The sequence below is a fragment of the Leptosomus discolor genome, unplaced genomic scaffold, assembly GCF_034619465.1.
Source record: "Leptosomus discolor isolate bLepDis1 unplaced genomic scaffold, bLepDis1.hap2 HAP2_SCAFFOLD_35, whole genome shotgun sequence".
Taxonomy (NCBI): domain Eukaryota; kingdom Metazoa; phylum Chordata; class Aves; order Leptosomiformes; family Leptosomidae; genus Leptosomus; species Leptosomus discolor.
In genome coordinates this window covers 363005-378749 of record NW_028237764.1, presented here as the reverse complement: position 1 = coordinate 378749, position 15745 = coordinate 363005, and positions in this window count along the sequence as shown.

Below are 15745 nucleotides of genomic sequence, written 5' to 3'. Positions count from 1 at the left end.
CCCACAGGAGGAGCAGGGGGAACTAAAGGCTGCGCCCCAGGGCATGTCCACTCAGATCCTATTTCTGGGTATCTGAAAGAGCAGGTGCCTGGATGTACCCAGGGGAGATTGCACCTGGCCATCCTCTTTGCTTTCCATAATGGAAGGACAGGATTGCTGGGTAGAGGGAGAGCGTGGTATCTTTTACCTGGAAGTCAGGAAAGCGTTCAGCATCATCCCCATCTTGTGTCTAAATTGGGATATTATAGTCTGCGCGGGTGGATAAGTAGGTGGGTAAAAAACCAACTGGACTTTTGGGCTCGGAGAGACACGGGCCGTGCGTAGTACTCTACCTGGAGGCATCTAGCTAGTAGGGACCTGCAGGTGTCTGTACCATAACCTGCCCTGTTTAACATGTTATAATGACCCAGGGGAGAAGAGAGAGTGCTTTTTTATAACATTTGTGGGTGATAGAACATTGACGAACACAGACACTACACTGAAGTTGGGGCTGCAATCCCAAAGTTTCCTTAGACAGGCCAGCAGGATGGGCTAGTAGGAACAGAAGCTAAAGACCTATCCTTGCAGTGGACTAAGGCCCTGCAATGACAGAGGCCAGGGACTGCCTGCGTGGGAAGCGGCTCTGCGGAAGGCTCTGGTGGTCCTTGGGTTTCAACAGGCAAAACATGAGCCATCAGCAAAGGTGGCCAACTGCATCCTGGGCTGTGAGCAGGAGCACAGCCAGTGGAAGGGATTATCTCCCTTTGATCAGCACTTTTGAAACCCCATCCAGATTCCTTCTCTACTTCGTTACTCCCGACAATGACAGAGAGAGATTGGTAAACTGGAGGAAGTTCAGTGGAGGGCCACTGAGGCGGTCATGGCTGGAGCACAAGTGCTGTGAGAAGAGCCTGAGAGCTTGGGTTGTTCAGCCTTGAGAAAGGAAGATCTTGGGTGGACACGCAGCGGTGTGGCTGATTGGGGCTCATGGCTGTGATCCAAGGCACAAGGACAAGAGGCAGTGGGCTGAAACAACAAAGGGTCAGACTAGACACAGGGAGAAACTTCCACCACGAGGACAGTCAAGGGCTGGAAGCAGTTTCCCAGGGAGTCTGCACCAGCTCTGTGCCAGAAAGGGAGCAAGACTTGCTTAGATAAAGCCCTGACCGATCTGGGCGGGCCCTGCTTTGGGCAGGAGGTAGGTCAAGACACCTGCTGAGGTCCCTTCCAGCCTGAATGAGGCTGTCCTTCCTTCCCCTTTATGTTTTCAGATTCAGGAAAGCTCTCAGGTTCTCCCTGACCGCAGGAGTAATTCATATGAGGTGTTGGGCTGCTTCACAGGTGTCCCCAAACATCCCTGACCACATCTTCTCCCCAACTCAAATTCCTCTATTTTGTTATTCTAGTATCCTCCAAAAAGAACCACCTACCCTTTTAATCTAGAAGTGTGTGACACCTCCCTGCACAGATGGTGGTGGAGGCAAATGTTTCTGCTGTGCCAAATGTTACAGCAGTGGCAACAGCCACAAACATTTTCCCAGAACAGCCTCCTGGAGAGGCTGCTCATGGCTTGGACGACGATATTCTTTACTGTGGAGCCAACTGGCTGGCTGGCCCAACCTCAAGAGTGACGGTGAATGGAGTTCAATCCAGTTTGCGGCCAGTCACAAGTGGTGTTCCCCAGGGCTCAGTATTGGGACCAGTCTTGTTTAGCATCTTTATCGATGATCTGGAGGAGGGGATCAAATGTTCCTTTAGTAAATTTGCAGAGGACATCAAGTTGATCTGCTGGAGGGTAGGAAGGCTCTGCAGAGGGATCTGGACAGGCTGGATTGATGGGGTGAGGCCAATTGTATGAGGTTCAACAAGGCCAAGTGCCCGAGTCCTGCACTTGGGTCACAAGAGCCTCATGCAGCGCTACAGGCTTGGGGATGAGTGGCTGGAAAGCTGCCTGGGGAAAATGACCTGAAAGATGTTTGTTCACAGTCGGCTGAATGTGGGCCAGCAGTGTGCCCAGGTGCCCAAGAAGGCCAACAGCATCCTGATTGGTATCAGAAATGGTGTAGCCAGCCGGAGTAGGGGAGTGATCGTGCCCCTCTACTCGGCACCATTGAGGCTGCATCTTGAATACTGTGTGCAGTTTTGGGCTCCTCACTGCAAGACACTGAGGTGCTCGAGCGTGTCCAAAGAAGGGCAACGAAGCTGGTGAAGAGTCTAGAGCACAAGTCCTGTGAGGAGCAGCTGAGGGAAGTGGCGTTGTTTAGCCTGGAGAAAAAGAAGCTGAGGGGAGACCTTATCCCGCTCTACAACTACCTCAGAGGAGGTTCAAGTGAGATGGGGTTCAGTCTCTTCTGCCAAGTGACAAGTCATAGGAGAAGAGGAAGCAGCCTCAAGTTGTGCCAGGGGAGATTTAGATGAGACATTAGGAGAAATTTCTTCACCGTACACATTGTCATGCACTCGAACAGGCTGCCCAGGGAAGTGGTAGAGTCACCATCCCTGGCGTTTATTAAAAGACATGTAGATGTGGCACTTGGTGACATGGTTTAGTAGTGGATGTGGCAGTGGGAGGTGGATGGTTGGACTTGATGATCTTAAAGGTCTTTTCCAACCTAAAGGATTCTATGATTCTATTTTCTAAATGCCCCTAAGCTCCAGTCAAGGCAGCAGCACAGACCAATGAGTGCTCAGGAGTTTCTTCTCATCAGAGGCTGGGCTGTCGAGGAGTGACTCAGCCCAAAATCCCATGGCCTTGGGTTTTTGCGAAAGCTTCTTCTCACAGCTGTCAGGTGGCCCAACAAACACGATGCTTGCTTGGGTCTGGTACTTGCCAACACAGAAGAGCTGATCAGGGGTGTTAAAAGCAGAGTCAGGCTCTGTTGTAGTGACCTTGAAATAGGAGTGGGTCCCAGCTCCTGAGCAGAGTGTGAAAAGGACTGTAACAAGGGCAGACACAAGATCTCAGAGGCGTAGACTGTGGCCTGTTTGGGGGCCATTCGCTTGGGGATCTTCCGGACAGGAGCAGTGAAGGGCAGAGCACTGAGCAGGGCAGAGAAGCACTGAAGGGCAGAGCACAAGTCCTGAGCACTGAGCAGAGCTCAGTCCAGCTGGTCTTTAAGGACAGCCTCCTGCCATGGCCCATGGGCATGTCCAGGTGACTCTCTCAAGGGATTTCAATGGCCCCAAGATGAGCTGGTGCTATGCAAGTCGCACTTAAAGAAGAAACAAAGAAACTGTGGGGCCACTGTGGAATTTAGCAAGAGACCGTGTGTCCTGGGTTTGGCTGGAATAGGGTGAATTTTCACATGAAGCTGGGAGGGGGCACAGCCAGGACAGCCAAACTGAAGAAGCAAAGGGCTATTCAATACCATGCTGATTGTAGAATCATAGAATCATAGAATCATTTTGGTTGGAAAAGATCTCTAATATCATCAGATCCAGCCATTATCCTAACACTACCAAGCTCAACTCTAAACCATGTACCTAAGCACCACATCTATATGTCTTTTGGACACCTCCAGGGATGGTGACTCCATCACCTCCCTGGGCAGCCTGTTCCAGTGTCCAACCACTCTTTCAGGATAGAAATTTTTCTGTATATCCAATCTAAATCTCCCCTGGCGCAGCTTGAGGCCATTACCTCTTGTCCTGTCATAAGATACTTGGAAGAAGAGACCAACACCAGCCTCACTGCAACTTCCTTTTAGGTACTTGTAGAGAGCAATAAGGTCTCCTCTCAGCCTCCTCTTCACTAGGCTCAACAATCCCATTCCCTCAGGCGCTCCTCATAAGACATGTTTTCCAGACCCCTCCCCAGCTTCGTTGCCCTTCTCTGGACCCGCTCCAGGACCTCAAGGTCTTTCCTCTACTGTGGGGCCCAAAACTGGACACAGTAGTCAAGGTGTGGTATCACTGTGCTGAGTACAGGGGCACAATTGTGCCCTGTCACCTTCCATGTGTCCTGTCTAGTGATAGGACAAGAAAAGGTTATTCTCACGACCATTTCTTTTTCTGACAGCAGAAATGACACAGCTGGCAGTCAGTGTCTGTGCCCAGCTGAGGGAGGGAACATCAGTGAGTCCTTCAGCCTGTTTGACAGCAGGTTCCCCTGGAGCCCCAGGGAAACCACAAGGGAGCCCAGAGGGGGCAGGGAAAGGGCTGCCTTGGGCTGCTCCCCTGCTGCTGAGCTGGGCTGGGCTCCTGGGAAGGAGAGAGCTTATTGAAGAGGGCAGCGCTGCTGAGAGACAGTTCTTCCTAGGAGCAGCTCCTCTGCAAAACACAGCAGGGCTGAGGGCACTGCCTGCAGGCACCAAGAGGAGAGAAGTGAGGCTGAGAGAGCTCAATGCCAGTCTGGAGGGGAGGAAGCTGAGAGTTTCTTGGAAAAGAAGCCTTTACAGTCATCTGCATGGTAAGTCTCTGGGTGTAGGGCAATGCAGCTGGTGTTTCGGGGGGGCTATCCGAAAGCTGGAACACCCCACAGCACATAGAGTCTTTCACAATGATTCCAACAGTTTCTCTAGTGTAGAGGAGGAGGACGTGCTGCAGGTGAGGGACTCCCTGCTGCCCCACCAGTTGCACCGGGCATGATGGCTGCCTTCTCTCAGGGACACCTGCGGGGTGTGAAGGTAGGTGTGCAGGCAGGGGTGCCCAGAGCTGCCCTTCAGAGCAGGGTCCCTGCACCCCAGGGGCTGTGTGCCAGAGCAGGGACTCTGCTGTCTGCCAGGGTCAGCTCTCAGCCTGCCCAGGGAGCTCCCCACGGCGCTGTGGGGAGATGCTGTGGGTGGAAGGAGTGACCCCCAGCAAGGGAGGCTCCTTCTGCTGGCAGGGGGGAACTGCGTGGGTCAGGGCTGCTCCCAGCTCCAGATCACCCCCACAACATTTGCAGAGGCTCCTTCTGGAAACAGCACGTCAAGGAACTGTTCACCTGAAAGAGAAGAAATCTGGGCTGTGAGTTTTGTCCTCTTGGTTTGCTGGGTGGGCAGGGAGAAATGGGAATTTCTTTCTGCGTTGTGCACCAGGCCTTGAGACCCCATTTGTTGTTGGGACTTGTCTGAGCTGCTCATTAACCCCTGCCCACACAGAGATGTCCCTGGGCAGGGCCCTGCTGCCAGGAGGTGTCTGCAGGGCAGAGCTGTGGACGTGGCAGGTGGGATGGGATCTGTGAGTGTGAGGAGGGAGGAGATGTGGGGAGAGAGAAACAGGTCCTGGCCAAGACAAGCTCCAGGAAGCAGAGACATGGGCAGGGAGGGGGAGAGAACTGCTCCCAGACATGCTGTGGGAGGGGGATTCAGGCATCTCCCTGCCATCCCCTTCAGTGCAGATGCCTTCCCTGGAGCAACCCCCTGGTCTCCTCACTCACGCAGCAGAGCCTCTGCCCTTAATGTCACGGGGATTTGGTCAGGAGTTGCCTTCCCAGCAACCTGACCACCACAGAGGAGACGCGCTCGAGTGTCCGACTGCGTCTCCCTCTCCTGCCTCCGCTGGCAGGGGGACTTTGGCATCTCCTCTTCTCCCTGCTGCCCTTGTTCTTGCTGTTACACTCACTGGTGTGGGGGACTAAGAACTGAAGTGCAGCGGAGACACCAACATGTACTGTCGTTGTCCTAGTTTTGGCTGGGATAGAGCTTTTTCTTCTTCCTAGGAGCAAGAACAGTGCTGTGTTTTGGATTCTTTATGGGATTTGGTATGAGCAGAATGTTGATAGTACGCTGATGTTTTAGCTGTTGCTAAGAAATCAAGGACTTTTCAACTTCCCATGTCTTACTAGTGTGCAGGTGCCTCAGAAGCTGGGAGGGAACATAACCAGGGCAATGGACACAAACTGGCCAGTGGAATATTCCACATCGTACAATGTCATGCTCAGGACATGGATGAGGGTTAGCTGGGGGTCTGGCTCTCTCCCTATCTGTGATTGCGGGTTCAGGATTTTCTCCTCTGGGATCGCTAGCCGGGAACGGGCTGGGTCTCGGTCAGTGGGTGGTGGGCAATTGCATTATGCATTATTCATATATATATGTGCTATTCTTATCATTATTATTTAAATTTTGTTTTATTTCATTTACTACACTGTTTTCATCTCAACCTATGAGCCTCCTTACCTTTACTCTTCCAATTCTCTCCTGTTCCCTGGGGCAGGGGAGGGTGAGCGAGCGCCTGTCACTTGCCTCACAGGACCAAAACCGTGTCACAAGGAGTGCAACAGAAATGCCAAGGATTTCTGCCTTAAAAGCACTCCTCAGCGGTGATGGCACAACTAGAACAGAATACACAAACTAAAATTGACTCTGTTGTCGGGTGTATCATGTCGGGAGCCACAAAGCTGTAAAGGTCTTTGACATCAGAAGTGCATTTAATCTCAGACCACTCTTTGTTCCTATTTACCTCTCGCTCTAGGTAAGACTCTGACTCGTGCAGAGCCCACAGCAGAACCTCCAGCTCTCTGGGACACCCTCAAGAAGCAGCAACCGGAGCTCAAAAAAGGCCTTCCTGAAGAGGGAAGAGCAGTTTGGGGGATGTTCTATGAGAAAGTGAATAGATATACCCAGAGAAGTCTGCCTGAAATTGTCACTGTCTTTAACTTTTTGAACAGGTCCCCATGCCCAGAGGGAGAAAATGTCCAATGGTAGCTCCATAAACCAGTTCCTCCTCTTGGCATTCGCAGACACCCGGGAGCTGCAGCTCTTGCATTTCGGGCTCTACCTGGGCATCTACCTGGCTGCCCTCCTGGGCAACGGACTCATCATCACCACCATAGCCTGCGACCACCGCCTCCACACCCCCATGTACTTCTTCCTCCTCAACCTCTCCCTCATCGACCTGGGCTCCCTCTCCACCACTCTCCCCAAAGCCATGACCAATTTTCTCTGGAACACCAGGGCCATCTCCTACTCGGGATGTGTTGCCCAGGTCTTTCTGTTTGTCTTTTTTTTTGCAGCAGAGTATTTTCTTCTCACCGTCATGGCCTACGACCGCTACGTTGCCATCTGCAAACCCCTGCACTACGGGACCCTCCTGGGCAGCAGAGCTTGTGTCCACATGGCAGCAGCTGCCTGGGGCACTGCTTTTCCCTCTGCTGTGCTGCACACGGCCAATACATTTTCACTGCCCCTCTGCCAGGGCAATGTTGTGGACCAGTTCTTCTGTGAAATCCCCCAGATCCTCAAGCTCTCCTGCTCAGACGCCTACCTCAGGGAGGCTGGGGTACTTGTGGTCAGTGTAATTTTTGACTTTTTTTGTTTTGTGTTCATTGTGGTGTCCTACGTGCAGATCTTCCGGGCCGTGCTGAGGATCCCCTCGGAGCAGGGACGCCACAAAGCCTTTTCCACCTGCCTCCCTCACCTGGCCGTGGTCTCCCTGTTTCTAAGCACTATTTTTTTTGCCTACCTGAAGCCGCCCTCCATTTCTTCCCCAGCTATTGACTTGTTGATGGCAGTTCTGTATTCTGTGGTGCCTCCAGCACTGAACCCCCTCATCTACAGCATGAGGAACCAGGATCTTAAAGACACGTTGAGGAAGCTGATTCTGTCACTAGTCTCTCAGCACCATTAACCTGCCCGTGTCTCTTCAGAAGTGACTTCAAATTCATCCTGGGAACGTCCTGTGCTTTGGGCATGGCGTTTGTCCAGGAACATCTGTATCCACTTCCACAGAAACATGAACCCTCCCTGTCTGACCCAGAGGCCTGTTCACGTGTGTCTGGCCCAACGGTACAGCTAACCTCCCGTGTTGTATCTCTGTAATAAAAGGGGATTTCTTCAGTGCCTCTGTCTGGAGGTTGAGCTGAGGATAGGATGAAGAGATTGCCCCACAAGTCCGTGCTGCTGTGCTTGGGTTCTCCATGACCTAAGGGGAGAATGGCATGGGACAACATGTTAGGGAAGGGGCCTGGGCTGAGCCTTCACCTATGGGTGCCCAGTGCCCCTGAAAATAGTGAGTGATCCACAGGGGTCTGCCTGGGGCGGTCACCCCATGGCTTTTGGGCGCCACAGCCTGCTCCTCTGCAGAGCAGCACCAACAGCTCAGGGCCCTGTGGAGAGCACAGGGAGGGGGCAGGAGCGGCAAAGTCAGGCCAGCAAAGACAGAATTCTCCTGGTGACAGGCTGTCAGGGGAGAGGGACATCCCTGGAGAAGAGCAAAGGAGAAACTCTGTGATTCCAGAAGAGTAATAAACGACAAGAAAAGAAATCTATTTCTGCATGTCCCAGCTCAGGGCAGGTTTCTCTATGGATGGTGGAGCAGGAGCAGCCTGAGGAGTCCCTGGGCCAAGAGTCCTTTCTTGGGAGAGGGGCTGGCACAGAGGGGCTTGCTGACCGTGGACAAGAAGGATGTCTTGGTGACACAGGGAGACCCTGGTCATCTCGCCTCCTCAGGCCATGGCTGGCCCTCGTCCCTGAGGGGGCTGACGGGGAGGCTGAGACACCACTCTGCCCTCCAGGAGCTCCTGTGACCTTCAGAGGGCCTGGGGCTGAGGAGCTGAGTGCGCAGGGCTTTGCAGCACCCATCAGCGGGCACTGCCACGGGGTCAGCCCAGCATGGGCTGCTTCTCTGGGCTGCACAGGGGAGAGATGGGCAGGGGAGAGCCAGGGAGGGACTGGGCTGGGCTGGAAAGTGCTCAGGAGAGGAACACACGGAAGGTAGCTGAGCTGTCTGACCATGCAGGGGGAGAACTCGCACCAGGGCTCATGGGAGGGAGCTGAGACTCGCAGACACAGGAGAAGGGAGCCTGGTCTGGGCCTTTGGTGGCGTGGACGATTGGGGAAGGTGCCTCAGGGCACTTGCAACCCCCCAGCCTTTCTCAGTCGTCATTTCCAGCACTGGCAGCACACACCAAGTCTATGGGTGAATTTTCCTGTTTGGCCATTTCCATCCTCCTGCGGGGATCAGTGCTTGAATCCCTTTGCTTGAAGCAAGGGACCTCCAAGATGGTCAGGGACTGGAGCACCTTTCCCAAGAGGAGAGGCTGAGGGAGCTGAGCAAGTCCAGCCTGGAGAATGGAAGGCTAGAGGGACTTCATCGCAGCCTGCCAGTACCTAAAAGGACTTTATGACTAATAGACAAGCTCTTTCAGCATGGTGTGCAGTGGGAGAACAAAAGACAGTGGGTGGGAGATGAAAGAGAAGAGGGTCAGCCTTTTTTACAGTCTAAACCCTCATTTTTAGGGCAGAAATCCTGCTTCAGGTTCCAAAAATACATTGATAGCATCCAAAGCCTCATTTTCCCTCTCCAAATTCTTACTTTTGGCTTCCAAAGCCTCACTCTTTGCTTGCAAAGCCTCATATTTCGAGTCCCAAAGCCTCTTTTTCAGTTCCAAAGCTTTGCTACTAGGGTTGAAAGCCTCCTGTTTGGATTCAAACCCTCCTTTTGAGGATCCAAACCCTCACTTCTAAGTCCAAAGTCCCTCTTCTAAGGTCTAGAGACTAACCTGAAGGGCCCAGAGAATTATTTTAAGGCCCTAATCTGATTTTGCAGGTCCAAGGCGTCAATTTGAGAGTCCAAAGCCATATTTGTAGGCTCCAAAGGCTCATGTTGGGGCCCAGTCCCTCATCCTGAGATTCCAAGGCCTCCTTTTCAGGGATCAAAGCCTCATTTTCAGGATCCGGTCTGCAATTTGGATGGCCTAAAGCCTCTTTTTGAGGGTCTAAAGACACATTTTTAGGGTCCAAAGCCACATTTTCAAGCTCCAAAGTGGCATTTTTAGGATCCAGCCTGTTGTTCTCAGGGTCCAAGCTGCATCTGGTGTGCCCAAAGCCCCATTGTTATGGTCCAAATGCCTCCTTTAAGGCCCAAAGACTCATTTTAGGGTCCAAAGCTGTCTTTTCAGTTCCCAGACCCTCATTTTCATGTTTCAAAGCAGTATTCTTAGGATCCAGACAGTCATCTTTAGGAGCCAAGCTGCAACTTGAGTGTCGAAAACCTCCTTTTTGTGACCCCCATCCCTTTCTTTATGTTCCAAAGCCTCATTTTTCAAGTCCAAAGTTTTAATTCCAGGGTTGAAAGCCTCCCTTTTAGGGTGCAAACCCTACTTTTCAGAATCCAAACCCTTACTTTAAGCTCCAAGCCCCAATTTTGAGGTCCAGAGCTTCACCTGAAGGGTCCAGAGTGTCATTTTTAAGGGCCCAGGACCGATTTTGCAGGTCCAATGTCTCATTTATAGAGCCCAAAGCCTTATTTGCAAGGTCCAAAGCTCATTTTGGGGCCCAAACTCTCGTTTTGATCTTCCAAGGCCATTCTGTATTAATCCACCAAAAAACCTCTCAGAGGAAGAAGTGTAATTGCCAATTGTCTCCACGCGATGGTACCCGAAGTACAGTCATGGCATCAGTGCAGAGCCTGAACACCAGACCAAGCTCAAGGGCGTTGTTTTATAGTAAATCTTCCCGGCAAAACACCACTGAGCCCGACAGAGCACAGCAAACTGCAAAAGTCCAAACCAGCAACAAAGGGAGTGTGGCACAGATCAGATAAAATACTATCAAGATCAGATAAATCAATACTGTGACCAGCAATTTTTAACAGATATAATAATTAAAAATTCCTTGTGATACGCTCTGTTTAAACCTATTGTTATCTCAAACCCTTTGATCCCCACGCTGAGTGTGCTGTTGTGGCAGTGGGGGATGAATCAGAAGGGTGAAAGTGAGAAAAACTTGTGGGTTGAGATAAAAACAGTTTAATAATTAAAAAGACATTAAACCCCAAAAGTAATGGAAAACAAAACCAACCAAGAAAGAGAAAAATCCAAGAAAAAACAGCCATGCAAAAGAAAAGAGTTGCTCACGACCAACTGACTGATGCCAGTCCCACAGCAGCAGCTCCCACGCTAACCTTAACCCCCCATTTTATTGCTGACCGTGACGTCATACGACCTGGACTACCCCTTTGGTCAGCTGGGGTCAGCTGTCCTGGCTGTGTCCCCTCCCAACTTCTCGTGCACCTTCAGCCAGGAAGGTCACAAATCCAAACTGCAGCACCCTGTGGGCTGCTAGGAAGAAATTCCACTCCATCCCAGGCAAAACCACCACTGGTTCAGCCTTTGGGTATGGAGTGCATCTTCCAGAGCACATCTCCAGCCACGTGTCACCTCTGTAGCGTGTCTCCACAAGAGCTCCCCCCCATCAACCCCACACAAAGCCACAGGCTTGAGGGAGAAGGTTTAGATTGGACATTAGGAGAAATTTCTTCACCGACAAGGTTGTCAGGCACCGGAACAGGCTGCCCAGGGAAGTGGTGGGGTCACCATCCCTGGAGGTGTTTAAAAGGCGTGTAGACATGGTGCCTAGGGACACAGTTTAATGGTGGGCTTGGCAGTGCTTGGTTAACAGTTGGACTCGATGATCTTAAAGTCTTTTCCAACCTGAACGACTCCATGACTCTGTTCTTCCATGACTGTGTAGCTGGTTCTCCAAGTAAAGCAGATGGGAATCGGTGGAAACGAGCTGAACAGTTCAGCTACAGCCTTTAGTGGAAAAAACTGTAGATTCGTGAATTCCTGATGCAAGTTTCAGGCGGCTACTGAGAAAAATGGCTGGTGGAGGGAGACCGATGATGACGATGGGACACAGGACAAAGATGGCCTATACGGCGTCTGACAGAGATGATCGTATTCAGGCTTCCTCGGGAGATGTTCTGGATCAGTATGAATTGGAGAAGGCTGATAGTGCTTGCCTTGTAAAGGGAAAAATAAAGACAAGTGGAAAAAGAAGACATCCTGATAGATTATTATTTATTACTGAAACCTTCTCTCTTTGGCTGCGCTCCTGAAATGTCTCAAATGCACCACAGAAGACTCAAAGACTTGTGGAAAATGATGCACAGGCTTGGCTTGTTGGGGCGTTTTTGCACATGAATGAGTCTTCTGGTGCCAAATTCCTGAACTGCAGTGTTGGGGATAGCCTGCCTGAGGAAGATGAAATTGGCCTCGACAGCATCCCAGTATACCCGTGAAAAGATGAAAGAAGTGGGTGAAGAATGTTGTAAACAGGTTTGAGGAGGTGATAAGAGACTGAGCAAGGAGAGACTAAACAAGGGAATAGCACAGAGCAGAAATTTGGCAAGAGAACAGTAGATGAAGTGGGAAATACAGTTGGAGCTCCAGTCAATCAGTATGTGAATAGAGGTGAATGGACAGAGCTATTGAGCGAACCATTTTAGCAGCCTTAGTGCATGAAGGGGTGGACAGATAAGGTTACAAAAGGGAACACTTTTTCTGCTGTGCCATCTCAACCATCTTGGCTTTTGTACTTAATAAAGGCTGCCTTACACGTGTTTTTGTCGGTGTAAGTTCCTACTGTGACAAATGGTGACCCCGATGTGATCTTTGAAGGCGACCTGATTTTTGACACAGAGATTCTGTGCGGGCTGCAAGACAGCCTGAGCTGCAAGACAGCTCAACCTAATTTTGACACAGATTCAGTGAGGGCTGCCGAACAGTTCGACCTCACTTCGACACAAAGAGATTCCGTGTGGGCTGCTGGACAGCCTGGGCTGCGTGGCAATTTGCAGCGGGGACGGATCCCGGTGAAACTTGAGAGCTGTGGGACTCGGCCTGATCCGGACCTGAGCTTCGCTTCGCACCTGGTAAGGTGAGCCACCGGGAAAAGAACTATAGTTTGGGCCAACAAATAACAAAAGAGGAAGAGACAATATTGTCTACCTGGAAGGCCCTATTAGAAAGAAAAGGTGTGAAACCCACCAACCATGGGTCCAAGAGAATGTTAATATGGAGTGAAATGCAGGGATTTGAAGATACTTCAGCCACTGCATTTAGTGGGACTGCCTGGGAAGAAGTTTGGCGGAAACTATGGAGTGCAATTTCAAAGGGGCAAAAGGATGCAGCAGAATTAGCCATTATGTGGCGGCTATTAAGCGAGACTCTGAAAGAATGGCAAGCTGAATGTGATGAAAAGGAAAAGTCGCTAATAGAGGAAAGAGGAACTACAAGTAATTTAGGACAGGAGGGAGATCGTTCCAGGCTCTCTGCAGTGGCGGGGAGAAAACCATGTACTGGAAAGATGAGATCCCGCCCTTGTAAGCTCCCCCCCGCTCCTCCCTCCGATGACACCGCCGCCGCCGCTGCCGCTGTTGCCGCAGCCGCCGCCACCCCCGCCCGCTCACCCCCTACTCCACCTATTTCGAGTGGTTTCCCCCCCCCTTAAGGAATGTAGAAGATGATATTGGGTTAACACCCTCGGCACCTCCACCGGAGGAGCAAGAAGCTGCGGGGGGAAAGGGAAGAAAATGATGATAGTGAAGAAGATGAGGAACTAGATTTGAATGCGGCTCTGCAATCTTTGCGAATTTCTAATTCACATGACCGACGTGCTCAACCATGGACCCTACCCCTTGCTACTGGAACTGTTACACCGACGGCCTGACCGAGCACCTCCCCTGGCCCCCACCCCATCCCCGCCCCGGTGAAGAGAAAGGAGCGGCAGGAACAACAGAGTGAAGAACTGACCCCAACCCCCAATCCCCGTTCCCCCCCTGCGCCGCTCGCGGGGAGAAGGGAGAGAAATCGGGAATGCGGTTAAACCCAGGACAGAGGGAAGGGGTGCGAGGAAGGTGTTTTGGGATTTGATTTTATGAGACAAGGATGATGGTGAGGGGGATGGGAGGCAGAGTATGGATTCGGAGGCATTGAGGGGTGGAATGATTGTGGGAAATTTATGCTGTTGTAATTGTGGTGAAGGGCCGAGGGGTGGATTGTGTGTAAATTATCCACTTTTGTTCAGTGTTGTGATGATGTTAATTTAATTTTGATGTGGGGAATTCTTTTTGTTGATGTTGAGTGAAGTTTGTGAAGACTGTGACAAATGCGGATTTTAATGGTAATTCTTAAATACGTGATTCACGGAGCCGAACGGTGGAATGTAACAGGTTTGTGTGTGTGTGGCAAGGTTTTGGTAGGGAGGGGACAGGGGACCCCCTGTGCCACCCCTGGGGTCACCCTAACCCCCCTAAAGAAAAAACAAAACGCACCTCACATAGGAAAAGAAAAAAACAACTCTTGAAGTGCAATGGAGAATACCTGCCTGGTAACACTTGGTTGTTACTGAGTTTTCTCAGATTCAGTTGACAACCCAGAGGCGACAATCTCTGTCCAGTTGCAGGAGCCACTGAGGACAGGGACTCCCTAGGCGTGCTCCAGGACCTTTTCTCGGAGGGACTCCCTGACTCACCTGGCTCGCTGCAGAGGCAGACAAGGACCATCCACGGAAAAAGGTGTTCTTTCTGGTTCTGGTTCTGTAATTTGTTCAATGCTCGCACTGTGCACTGGTCAGCATTGACGTTAATGTGTGTTTTCACCACTCGCACTGATATTTGACTACGTGAATTGGAACTCGTCTGACATAGGTATGATATTGGATCTTAGTCTGCTCAATGCTATAGGTGCTGTTGTAGTAATCATAGCTGCAAGTGTCCTCTTATGTCTTTTGTGTGAATGGTGTAAAGGAGCTCCTTGTGTGATAGTGTAAAAACTGGTTATCAGTATTTGAATGCGTGAGTGAGACGCAGTGTTATTGTTATCATTATATAGATGATATTTTGTTAACCGCACTTTGCCGCTTTTAGATGAAATAGAAAAGGACACGTGGGACAGTCGCTTCAGGGAAACGTCAAGAAGAGCGCGAGAGGGTGCGCGAAGATGCAGAATCCCTCTCCAGCCACGGCAAAAAAATCCACAAACAATTTGTCAATGGTTTGTAGCACAAGCTTTGTCGCCTGTGAGAGAAAAATTCCCTGCTAGTTATTGTTACCATTACGTGGATGACACCCTGTTAGCATCAAGCAGCAAAGAGCAGTTGAGAGACATGGAGAATTTGGCCAGAGACTCATTACAACAATATGGATTAGTTATTGCCCCTGAAAAAGTACAAAAGGTGGAACCCTGGAAATATTTGGGAATGACGTTTACAAGCAAACAGGCTGTGTCTCAGCCGGTGAAACTCAACCTTAATGATGTACAGAAACTGATGGGATCCTTGAATTGGATCAGGCCCCATCTTGGGCTGACAAATTTGCAGTTGCAACCATTATTGGAATTATTATAAAAAATTCTACTGATCCAGCAGAACCCAGAATATTAAATGAGGAAGCACTACGTGTAATTCATGTGGTGGAACAATCGATACATGAGAAATTTGTCTCTCGAATAGACTTGTCTCAATTGGTACACCTCTTTGTACTAATTGACAAAACTGCACCATTTGGTGCTTTGGTGCAGTGGAATCCTGAGTGGGATGACCCATTACACAGTTTAGAATGGACGTTTTTATCATTCCGGCCACGAAAAACCGCTCCTAGATTGTTTGAACTTACTGCTGCTGTTATCATAAAAGCTAGAGATATCTAGAACTAACAGGGCGTGATGCAGCTACAATTGCTTTTCCTGTTCAAAATTGGTATTTTGAATGGTGTCTGGCAAATAATTATGAGCTACAAGCGGCCTTGGTGAGTTTTGAAGGGCAAATATCGTACCATCTACCATCGCACTTGCTACTGAAATTTGCTCGAGAAGTACTATTTGGTCAGAACAACTTCAGCCAGCCAGAACCTGTAAAAGGCCCCACTGTCCTTACAGATGGTTCAGGAAAATCAGGTAAAGAAGCTGTAGTATGGTATGAAAACAACAACTGGAACAACAAAGTAGTATATTAAAAAGGTTCTCCACAAGTAGTAGAGCTGCGTGCCATGGCTGCTGTTTTTCTATTTTTACTTCTCCTGTAAATATTGTCACTGACTCAGCATATGTAGCCGATGTGGTTAA